The sequence below is a fragment of the Ptychodera flava genome, chromosome 14 (genome assembly GCF_041260155.1).
Source record: "Ptychodera flava strain L36383 chromosome 14, AS_Pfla_20210202, whole genome shotgun sequence".
NCBI classification, from domain to species: domain Eukaryota; kingdom Metazoa; phylum Hemichordata; class Enteropneusta; family Ptychoderidae; genus Ptychodera; species Ptychodera flava.
Window position 1 is genome coordinate 29,354,962 of NC_091941.1, and position 12,782 is coordinate 29,367,743.

At 36.4% G+C, this 12,782-nt stretch overlaps 1 protein-coding gene across 1 annotated transcript in view; it reads left to right on the plus strand.

Moving 5' to 3' along the window:
* The first annotated feature begins 130 nt into the window (after window positions 1-130).
* The window catches only part of LOC139150087 (D-aminoacyl-tRNA deacylase 2-like), a 36,314-nt gene continuing 23,662 nt past the window's right edge, over window positions 131-12,782 (plus strand). Inside the window, exon 1 of the mRNA XM_070722246.1 lies at window positions 131-239. The gene's annotated coding sequence lies outside the window, so the exon portion shown is untranslated. The remainder of the gene's footprint in view (window positions 240-12,782) is intronic.

The following is a 12,782-nucleotide window of genomic DNA, read 5'->3' on the forward strand; positions in this document are numbered from 1 at the left end:
AGATCAAAACATGCCATAACGCCGATTCTTGTTTATTTTGATGTTGTACAGCTGGTGTGCCTATATGAATATGAAAAGAGATTACTGCGTTCTGCTTTCATGTTGGCGACATGAACGTATTGCGCGATCCATTCTAAAAGATCATATTGACATGAATTCGCGAAGAGCTAATGTTATTGTGGTGTTTCGAAGAGGAAGGATTTAATTTGCCATAAAATCAAGCAAAAAGGTCGAAAACGGTGAGTTTTGGCTTCTACCGTCCTTCCAGTATTGTGGAGAAAGAATCCCCTATTGATGAAAAGCCAAACGTAAGAGAATTTACCAGCTCGAACTGGTGCAGATATCTCATTGGATATTGTAAATCATCTGATCAGGGCATTCGATTTTACATCACATATCATGGCATGACTTTATGGAATTGTGAACAACGTTGAATCATCATGACTCTCGGAGATAGTTCGATTAGGTTTGAATAGTATATTTTTGCGTTTAGGCGCCTGTACTAATGGATGGATGTAAGGTTTGGTTGGTGGATCGATTTGTATGGTGAATCACGCATATCACGTCTGTCTGTCAGTCTTTCTGTCTGTCTGTCTGTCTGTCTGTCTGTCTGTCTGTCTGTCTGTCTGTATGTATGTATGTATGTATGTATGTATGTATGTATGTATGTATGTATGTATGTATGTATGTATGTATGTATGTATGTATATATGTATGTACGTATGTGTGTGTACGATGGTAGATGTATAATAGTATATTTTTAGGCTGTATTTATTCTAATAGATCTCGGTCAAAAGTCGTGGTGATGCATAATTCAAGCAAGTCGCATTCCTTGTATTTAGTGTCGAAAAAAGACAGCGCACATCTTGTTCAGATGTCGACCAATGGCATCATCAATATTATCTTCCACGTATTTCTGCCAGCAGTGTTTTGATTTTCAAAGCGCGACTGTGAAAACATTTGTTCGTATATGTTCGCATCTATGGCATGCACATGCGCTTAAGCCTGCCAATCAAAGAGACAGTTGAAAGTAGACCAAATCCTTTGTTATTGTTATGATCACACTTGATGGTCAATAAGTTTGAGGTACCGACCTGAGACTGTAACGCTTTCAAGCTGAGGCTGGCACAGAGTTGTTGATTATTAAGGGACTGGTCAGTTTCTTCAGCCTGGGAGGGGGGGCGGTGGATTCATGGGGGGGGGGGGTTCACCTGTTTTTGACTTTGGTGATGGGGGGTCACCTTGTTTTTGAAATGCCCAATAGGGGGGGTCAGTGTGTTTTTGGATTTTGACACAGGCTCATCATTGCCTGGAATGCTAGTGTCAGCCACAAATTTCATTATTCAGTTGTATTTTTCGGCGCGCCCTTGGGCGCGTAACTTTAATAATCAGTCATATTTTTCAGCACGCCCAACTTTAACATATCAAGCATACATACATCAGAGATATCTGTATGTTCAATATTTTTCAGCGTGCTCTTCAAGCTCATTACTTTAATATATATCAGACATTTTTCAGCATGCCGTTCAGGTGCATGACTTTAATATACAAGGCATATATATCAGAGATATCAGGATGTTTCATATTTTTCGGAGCGCCCTTCGGGCGCCATACTTTAATAAATCAGAGATATCTTGATGTTTGCTAAGTGAAAGTGTACCATTATGAAATCTGCATTTCATATGAAAAGGATGACAAATTTCTGATACTTTTCTGTTCTCTCTATGAGAATTTAGTATGAGAAAGCAACATGCACAAATATTTCACAATATATATTTGATACAGTGACTTATTTTAGAGATAGACAAATGACAAGATATCTTTCCTTCTCATTGATGCAATTATTTTCCTTTGTGTCACAGGTTTTCTGTAGAAAGATGCCTATTTATGAACAAAATAACAGTTAAAAAGGCAGTTTTTGTCATTATTAGCTGTGCTTTTATGGGTTCAATGTTACAAGAAAAGGTCTTCTCAGACACTGTACACATCAGATTTGGCTAAAAAAGCTCTCTATGGCTCCTCAGGAGATTTAATTGGATGGTTGGCAAGTCTTTACACCCATCAAAGTTTTTGATTCACTGCTTTTTCCTCTTTGATATTAATGATTGACATCCATTTCTGTACAACAGTTCAGGACATCAGGTTAAGCAGAGAAAGTGTGAAATACATTCAAAGCTCATTCAAAATAACGCTCATTCAAAATGTACTGTATTCAAACTTTAAGATTGACACTTTGAAATTCCTATCTTACAACTGACATGTCAACAATTTCATTAAAACATAGAATGACTATTTAAAATATAAATATATGTAAAATGTAAAATGTAAAATATAATACATATATATATATATATATATATATATATATATATATATATATATATATATATATATATATATATATATATATATATATATATATAATTTTTTGTCCACCTTTTGCTTTACCTATGTCGCACGCCGGGGGAGGGGTCACCTTGTTTTCGAAATTTGGAATAGGGGGGTCACCCTGTTTTCAAAATTTGGAATAGGGGGGTCAGCCACTTTTTGACGTCGGCAAAAAATAATCCACCCCCCGGCCGAAGAAACTGACCAGTCCCTAACTCCACTGTGGATCTTTATCACAAACAGCAACACTGACAAAAAGTTACTGGCCTAAGCCCTCGATATTAAAGCTTATAGCAAGACAGTAAATTTTCGATCGGGTTCGAACTCACAACATATGGTACTCAGTTACGAAACGAAGACGCCATAGTCAAAACCGCTTGGCCAAATCCCCGCTTTTTAGCTCAAGTGTTCACACACGTGAGCTTTTGTCGCAGCGATGTCTGGCTATCTATGTGTCTGTCCGTCTGTGCGCCCGATATCTCAAAAACGACTCACCAGATCAGAATCAAATCTGGTACACAGATTCTGTTTGAGAATGGCAAGAACTGATCAGTTTTTGGTGGGTGTGGCTTGCATATTGCATGCTCATTTGCATATTTTATGATTTTAGAAAAAACAGACATACACTAACGGCTGCGCACAATTGGATGAGATTTGTTACAAATGTTGATCACACAAGGATTTACCCACCATGAAAACCATAAAGGTATGAACATCAAAGTTAATTGCCAATTTGTGGATTTAAAGAACTTTCCTTTACAGTTCCGCGGACAAGCGTTCTATACCCATGATGCTTTGCGAAACTAGCGGCTTCGAGGGTACCACTTTGAGCGTATCGCCTATTCCTTAACACAGGTCTACTATATTCAGAGTCATTTTTCGCGTGTTTTTAGACTCATTCTGCTAGGAAATGTGAGCTACGCAGTAATATTTTATATGTCGATATTTTATATCGATATTTTATATATTTTATATGTCCACCAGCTGAGCTCTCAATCCAGGTTGGTAGTAATGTGGAACGAAAATAATGACCTCATACTTTGTTCGACTCGGTCGTGGTCGGTTATTTTGCTTTGCGTCAGAACATTCTCTGTTAAAGGGTACGGGCAAACTAAATAGATCGGCATGGGGCACAAATAAGTGGTTGGGGATGATTAAGTCGTATTTCGAGGAAATTACCGTACCAACTCTGAGAGAAGGAATGCAAAAATTTGATGACATTCATCAGAAAATGTATGAACAGAAATAGCAGTCACAATATTGTTTTACATACAGTTGGCGATGTATGAATCTCTAATACTGGCTGTTACACATAAACACAGAGTAAGAATGTATAACTCGTCGGGTTTTTATTAATCTAGTGTCTTAGGCTAAACTGGATGGGCTTATAACGTAATGTTCTGAAATACTTTTTTGCCAAATTATTACATTGTAAAATCCGTCGATGTCATTTACATGACTGTGCACTAGTTTGTTTTTAGTGTGGTCATACCTTCTTCGTTTCACGAGTTTCGACCGAAATATGCCGATTCTCTAGGCGAAAATAGTTAAAATTCGTTTAAACTATAGGAAAGATCAAGGTGCAATATGACGTTATTAGTCATAGTAAGAGTAACAAAATAAATAATCTTATGATTTATGATTACTGTAGATAAAAAAATTAGCAGATCTGTCACTATTGTATATTAAAAAATACTCTACTGCACTCGAGTCGTGAATGACGATCAGTATTTATGCCAAATCCATGCATTTGTAGTATAGACGCTTATTTATTTTTACTAATAAATTTATAAGTACGACCATTGTTGTGAAAAATATACTATTTGTCATTATTGTATACTTGCAAAAGTACCCAACTGCACTGGAATCTCACGATTTCTTCACTGCTGCTTCTTGAGAAATGATTCCCAAAATGTCTACCGCATTGGGGCAGGTCGATGTACAGGTCAAGTATCGAAACGACCTTCGCATGTAACTGTGACGCGTTAATGTTGAATCCATTAGCCCAAATGCAAATCTGAATGTATAAACAAAAGTGCAAATCTACTTGAATCTACTGACCCAAATGTAAATCAGATCTACTGCCTCTAAAATTGGAATGGCCCAGGCTTTACATGTCGCACGGCCGAGGGTACAAGACAAGGTCGGTTCGATATTGACCTATGTGGCTATCCCCCTGTGACAAGTGCGTTATTTGACAATCTCTATTCAATAATCCTCAAATTGACCTTGGAAGCCACCTCCCCGAGTCACCACAGCACATCATTCAATATTCCAATTACAGACTGACCCAGCACATAATTCATGTTTCCAATAATACTATTGCGAAGGACCTTCATGCTCTATTTGTATCGATGAAGTGTTTTACCGGTGGCTTGTTGACCTTTGGCACAGTTTGAGCTCGCTTATCTGGTACTCCGATCTCCTTCATGGGTCTAAACCTGACATTAAAGAAGTCCAATGGCCAATTAGTGGCCGAAGAGGCATAGCAACACAGTGAGAGGAGATTGTTAGATAATGGACACTTGATAAAGCTATAAAGCCTTGAAACTCCAATCACCTAAAAGCACGTTTCCTCACTAGTATTTAGACATGGCAATTTCTGTGACTTTCGGTCAAAGCGAAGGGTTTAGAAGTGGTAGGGTAATTGAAAAGCAAAGGAAAACATTCTCTGAAGAACCGTTTGTAAGGTCCGCGGCCACTGTCCACACCTCACTGAAGACACTACCGAGTACAAAGCTGAGATGGGCGCCGTGGCATCTCGTATGCGGTTTGGCCTTATTTGCATGTGGCGAACTAATGGCAGGAGTATTCTCAGCTCTAAGCAACTTTTCTTACGTCCATGCTCTAGGTCATGTAAACAGCGAAAAATAATAGCAAAGATTCAATGTGGACGAATAGAGACATTATTCTCTCCTTTCATTCAGCTGTCTAATAAAGCTTCAACTGTTACTACGCAAGAGGAGACCGGCTTCAGATAACCGTCAGGTGGACCCATTTTAGTTCAAGGAACAAAGCCCTGTACCACGACAATTAGCTAAAACCAAGTTTTTTTCTCGTAAATAACTTTGATCGCTCTACAGCGACAGAGTGCCGCCATGGGCGAAAGGTCCCCCTGAAAATACGTGTTTTTCTCACCGACAGTTACGAGTACAGATTAAAGGTTACACCACCGAGAGAGCCCCTTCGTGACAAGAGTATACAAATGCAAATAAAACAATACGTGGGATTTGAACTAAAGGATTCTGCTTAAGTCATTTATGAGATGTTTTATTAGAGATACAACGATCATAATAACGTTGTGCGAGCTCAACATTTACATCATGTGATGATTGTCTTGTCTTACTCAACATGCCTCATGCTCGCTACCTTTGCAGACAGAACTTTAATTGCATATCTTATCCTTAGTGACATTAAATTCACTCATTCGTCGACGAGTTTTAGGAGTTTGTCAATGTATCGACCGCTCTTACTTGGGTCTGTTAAGGAGGTAGCAATGTTTTTTACCTGCGTGGCTCTATGAAAGGGAGAATATTTTCATAATATTTTTTTCACAGAAGTACATTATCTTTGTCTCTCCCTGCAATGTCGAAACATGAAAGCATTGGTAGCCTTGCAAACGCAGTACGCACAGGGTGCAATGTAATCGATGGTAAATTATTTGTCAATGGTAAAAGTGCCCTTACAAAAAACAGCCCATGTTAACAAAAGTAGAATACTAGACTCATTAGCATGATTTTTGGACTGGAACAAAAAAAAGTGCTTTTCACAAAGAGAACAGAAAATAATGGTAAACAACATTAAGAGGCAGCAACAAATACCGGTAATGGGGCTTTAATTCGGGTGAAATCCTCACCTTTGAATACATCTTTGCAACGTTTTGGCTTAATGTTAAAAGGTTATCCAATGTTTCCAAAGTAAATGAAACATGCTATATTGTTGCGAGTCAAAGTCCTTTCGACCTTCAGCAACTTTGCATTCATCACTCGAAGACTAAGGCGGAAAGTATTTTGCAGTCAATATTGTTACGTAGGTAACTCGTTCCTCCATGTTTTACTCAATTTCTGTATATAACAGTCAGAGGTAAAGAGGTAAAGAAAGCAAAATCCTGCAAATTGCTAATGTTCTGTAACCACAGACCAGATTACGTTGAAACTTAGTATGAGGGTTCCATAAAGTGACTTAAGTTAGATTTGATCAAACTGTGGTAAAATATTCATATCTGAGTTTAGGGGGAATTATTCGAGTTTTTTTTTAGTCAAAACATCATATTCTCTGAAACTGGATGTCTGATTGCTTTGACACTTGATATGGATATTCCTAGGAGTGACCTTAGTTGAGAGTCTTCAAATTTTCATATTTGAATTTTTGGGGCAATTTTTCCCACTTTTTGGGCAAAAACTCATTACTCTGAAACTGCTAGTCGGAGTGCTTCAGAACTCGGTATAAGCTTACGTTATCTAACATGTGACGTCATTCAGATGTTTGTTGTAAAATTTTCATATTTGTATTTTTAAAGCAGTTTGTTCAGATTGTGGTAAAGCATGAAAAAATTTATTTTGGACAATTTTTGCTATTTTTGCTACAAGGATTTAAAGAATATTATCAAGGTTTGTCAATGCTTAAATTTAAACCGGAAATCTTATAGCGTGTTCGCTAAAGAGAGGAAAAACCGATTTTTGTAAGGTAGCAAAATGCTTGTCACATGACTATTATGCAAATAATGACTGTGTACTGTGCACGGTCGGATTTCCCAATATCAGGGCTTTCAGAAAATATATACTTTATCGGGGGTTTGAACTTCTACAACTGAGAAAAAAAATAAAAATCTGAACAAATGTCTATAAGGTATAAGGTATTCTTAAGCTAAAGCTTTCTACTGTACGTTCAGCCACACATATGATATTATTTCTCTGCATAATTCCAGATTCAGAGTCTGTATTCTTTTGATTTATCCTCCTGAATGGGAGTTTAAAGACAAGACAAGACTTTACGACAAGAGAGATGATTTCAACTTCACTATCATCAATTTCCCGCATCTAAACAGCAATATTCCATTCTCATCAGTCCATACAGTATACTCATGTCAGAAATTTCATTATGCAAGAACACGTATCTCAATGGATAATTGGCAGAGAGACATGGCTACCTCTCCTGCAAACTGTATATCGAGGTTACACAAGACAGAGGCCTGTCTCTACATTCAAACTGTTTTGTTAGGCCAGTATCATGCACCTGTTAACAGATATGATGTTTCTTTCAGACGAATGATCACTGATGTGATGGCATCAATAACATCAGTTTGTAAATTGTGACAAGGTACTTCCTATTTGGACTTACAGATTGGTATATGGTGATGCACTTACCCTTTCGAAACACCTGACAGCACTTCTTGGTCTATATATCTTTCTTTAACGGCTTTGAATGTGTTATGTGTACCGGTACTTACTGATGTGCTGTGCTGTGTTTGTCCTATACTCTAACCGTATATTACAACTTTTGCTTATGATTTTTTGGAAAACGGATGGGTATGTTGCAATTATTTTTTAATTTGGCCATATATCAAAAGTTAACACACTGAATTTGATCAAAATTCTGTGGTACACTGGTTATACCTAGATTAACTTATACTTAAAATTTGATAAGCATGACATATCATAATTTGGTCATTTGCATATTTTATGAATTTGTAACCTAAGTAAGCCTTATATACCAACTAGATATCCGTCATTTGTCAGCACGCACCTCGGAGAATGTATAGTTTTAGCAACTGAAACTAACTTACAAGTTGTCGGTTTTATGCACCACTTAAGATCTCTATACAAAATGTCAGTGTCGTGATGTTTCAGATCTTGATTCTTGTCCTACTCATTTGCAAGACATACAGATGCTCGTCAGTTTGTTTCGTGATACGAGCCTATTATATCTGGCCATTTGACAGTCATTTTATTTTTGTCTGTCAAGAGCCATTACTCATTAATTCTAGGACCAATTTCAACAAATTTTGGCACAAGGGAAAATATCAGGAAGTATAGATGCACATCAATTGGTTTTAGTGATATGATCTGATATGGCAGTTGGCAGCCATTTTGCGTTCATTTCCGTCGGGCTGGAGCCAATACTCAGATATACCACTACTAATTTCATTTAACCTTGGCGTAAAAACAAGGTGCTATGACATATATATATACCTATACTTACCATTCACATATTCTAAGTGCTGCATTATTTTGACTTCAATTCGATTACATAAAATTATATAAAATAAAACACTGCATCATTTACAATGACTTGGTAAAATTTTACACTTCAATGTCGACAAGATATTCAAATATAGTTTCATACCTTAGTACCTTATCTTATTGTCAAAATTGAACTCAGAAAAAGTGGACGTAGGCTTTATGGGAGTTATTTAACTTGAATTCACTTGTACGAGACAAAATGACGGAAAAGCCATTCCTTGAGTACAAAAGGCAGCTTAACTTCAGTGGGTTCATTAATTTGAATGACTGACACATGGAAACAACGCAAGCAACTGCTCCAGAAAACCAGCAAAAATCGTTTCCACGCACATAAATATAGCTTTGTGCCACCATATTATCTTTAGTGAATACTTTTGACATGGGGTTGTGAGCCAAATACTGTCTACTTTACAGTTTCAATGAGTTATTGATGAAAAATTCGCTTCTGTATCCGGTCAGTGACGTCGATAACATACTGTTGACGTTGACCATTTCAAACTGCTCTCAATCACAAGGTAAAGCGCAGAAGGTGCTAATTATCAAACATTTGCTGTGTACACCGGATCACCCAAGATATATACAATGCAACAAAATCCTATCAATCGATACAAACCGCAAAACCGGTGAATGCATACTGGTGCAATTTAGTTACCATTTTTTTTTCATATTTTTATGAGACCATTTTTGTGAAAATACGCATGAGACACAATGCATTTGTACGTGTACTTAGGCCAAAAAGCCAGTGTAGTATTTACAGCAGTTTGTTTTTGTTTGTTTTTGTTTGTTTGGGTTCTTTTTGTTTTGTTTTTTTGTTTTTTAATGTGGTGGCCGTTTGGTTTGTGTCAAGACACTATTTACTGCCTATGATGGCCCGTGTACGAGTGATTTCGAGGATGTTCGCACTCGTTTGGCCTTGGACAGCTCGGTATTGTACACAATGAATTCTGACTGTAAAAAACTACCGTATCTTTTTGAAATATCGTCTGTTATGTTAGCTTATAATATATATCTGTATTCAAATAAAACTGTTTGTATTAGGATTTCCTGCAAAATGGGTTCTTATCTAAGCTGATACCGGCCTCAACACGATGTCAACATTGATTTCCATTCATTATTCATTACCACTCCCATACCCTGGATCGCGAACGACGTCATTTATTTGCGTAGACACTTCATTGTTATCTCATGCTGTTTAATCTGTTGAAAGTGGATCAAGGACAGCCCTCACAACAGGTTATTTTGACGTAGAACAATCCGCTAGAGATTTTTGGTCGCAACCGAAAATATCACCTACGACTGCCCGACACCACGTGCTTTAAATAACCACACTTTTACATGAACTTGTTTTGCCGACCGTGCATGATACGACATATTCAAATAGAACCTTGTCTTTTTCCATTTATAACCTCGCGTAAGTTCTATCTCGTCTAGCCAGCGAGGTGAACACCAAAACGGCCTTCTCAATGCCAAGTTGTAAATCCAACGGCTCTATTTAGTCTCCCACCAAATAAATCAATAAATAAATAAGGCAAAGGCTTTTCCTGTCTAGTAAATAACAAACTGCTTCTATAACGGACTCGAGCTAATGGTCTAGCACCATTTGTAGAAGAAAGGTAAGAATTGAGCTAATTTGAAATTATATCGACCGCAAGTGACCTCTTTATCGTTGGATTTTTGATCTTGCTCCATCTGTTATCATATTTAGCAAAGTTCTGTTACCTTCCTTTTAATTATATCTCGTGCTTTAATTTTCGTAAGGAATTTTCATTGGCGTCACGATGGCCAATTGTCCCGCCGTTTGATAGAACTAGGCAAATAAGCGAAATGCTGTCTTGTACTTTCGGCAGGTGTACGGCGATGATACTGATGCAATCGATAAACTCCCTCAGATAAAACCCTTGAAGCTTTGAGAAATCTGTAATGCAAATCAAAGGGAATACTCGCTCTTTCCGGAAGAATCTAAACTGACCTTCTAGTAATCGTGATGTCAATAACCCGCGTCTTAGCATAGTTGCCGGAAAGATGTATCTTGCTGTTACTAACAGTGGAAGGCCTGATCACCTTCTGCAATCACAACACAACAGGTAACAACGTTGGACATTTATAAACATTTCAATAATATATTGTAGGAATGAACATGTATCCTCATGTAGTAAAGTATTATTGAGACTAAACCCTATCTTCATGCGAAACATTTTGATAGGAATAGGAAAGAATTACAATAATTAATTGCTTTCCCTGCAGCTGGCGACTACAATCATTTGTTATAAGAACAGGTGCAGACACAATCCGGACAAGGCACCTAAGGCGTCAACAATATCCAATGTTACAAACATGATGATCTTTCTATATTTCAACCCTACAAACTGGTTAGGGTTTTTCCGCTCCACTACACTATGACTTTCTGGTCCTTTTCGAAAGAGCCTGATATTAAAATACACGCATAATTTTTGAGAAAATCGTGAGACAGCCGCTAGGGTGCTTAGTAGTTATTTGAACGAATCTGAGTGACATCATCTCTTGGATCCATGGAATGTGTAAATCAAAGTTCAACAAATTAGACATGCAGTTACAGATAAGAAGCTTTCTACCTAAAAAATACAAATATATCCTCAAAACACAGTACTTCTGTTCTTCTTATTGCCTTATTTTATTTATCGCAATGCTTTCAGTGACTGAAGCAGACACCAAGTTGTTGATTGGCACCGTTTTAAGGTCTTAAACGGCGGCAGTAAAATCTTGCAGTGAAGTCTGCCTTATAGTACGTAGAAAGTGTTTAACTTTAATCCTTTCTGAATCTACATTTTGTAATTAATATTTAAGAAGATGATGATGATGGATGATGATGATGATGATGATGATGATGATGATGATTATAATTATAATTATTATTGTAATTATTATTATTATTATTATTATTATTATTATTATTATTATTATTATTATTATTATTATTATTTGTTTGTTTTTATTCATTTATTCATTCGATTCATTTATTTATTTCAAGGGGGTATTCTGAGTTACAACAAAATATTGCCATTTACATCAGATCCCCAAGGACATAACACAAACTATGAAGAAGCGAATACAACACAATACAATAAAACTAACTAGGAAACAATAGGTATCACATCTGAGTATCAAATTGATACAATTCAGAGACAGAACAGAAATAAAGCATAATAGACAAGAAAAAAACGAAAGTTAATCAAGTGTAGAACCTTCATTCCTGAATTTCTTGTTGAGAAAACTGTGCAACTGAATTTTAATTTGTTTATTTATTTATTTATTCAGTCCATCATCCAACAGGCGTTAGCCCAATTACAGGATGAGGTATGCATAACCCACTAACCCCAACGGAGCAATGAGGAGTAAAAGTGCCTGCTCAAGGGCACAACAAAATTCATTGGTAATTTTAATTTGTTTCAAAATTTCAATGCTTGTAATAGAAATCGGAATAGCAATTGAAAATGGTAGTTGCATGATAAACAACTCATCGCTGATGACATAGTTCCAACTTGTTAATGAGTACTTTGATTACATGCACTAATATTTCACAATATATTTGATACAGTGACATACTTTAGAAAGAGAAAAATGACAAAATATTTTTCATTCTCATTCATGCAACTATTTTTCTTTGTGACACACTTTTACTGTTTTACTGTGCTTTTTTCATGACTAAAGTAATAGTTCACAAGAGTCAGTTTTTGTCATTATTATCTGTGCTTTCATGGTTTCAATGTTAAAAGAAAAGGTCCTCTCAGACACTGCGCATATCAGATTTGGCTACAACTTATCAAAATAGCTCTCTATGGCTTCTCAGGAGATGTAATTGGATGACTTGCAAGTCTAAACACCCATCAAAGTTTTTGATTTACTGCTTTTCTCTCTTTGATATTAATGATTGACATCTATTTATGAACAACAGTTCTGGACACCTGGTTAGGCATACAAAGTGTGGAATACATTCATAGCTCATTCAAAATATTGACACTTTGAAATTCCTATCTTACAACTGACATGACAATAATTTCATTGAATGTTTAAAATATACCAAATAAATTATATATATATATATATATATATATATATATATATATATATATATAATTTGTTGAATTTATACTCCACCTTTTGCTTTACCTTTGT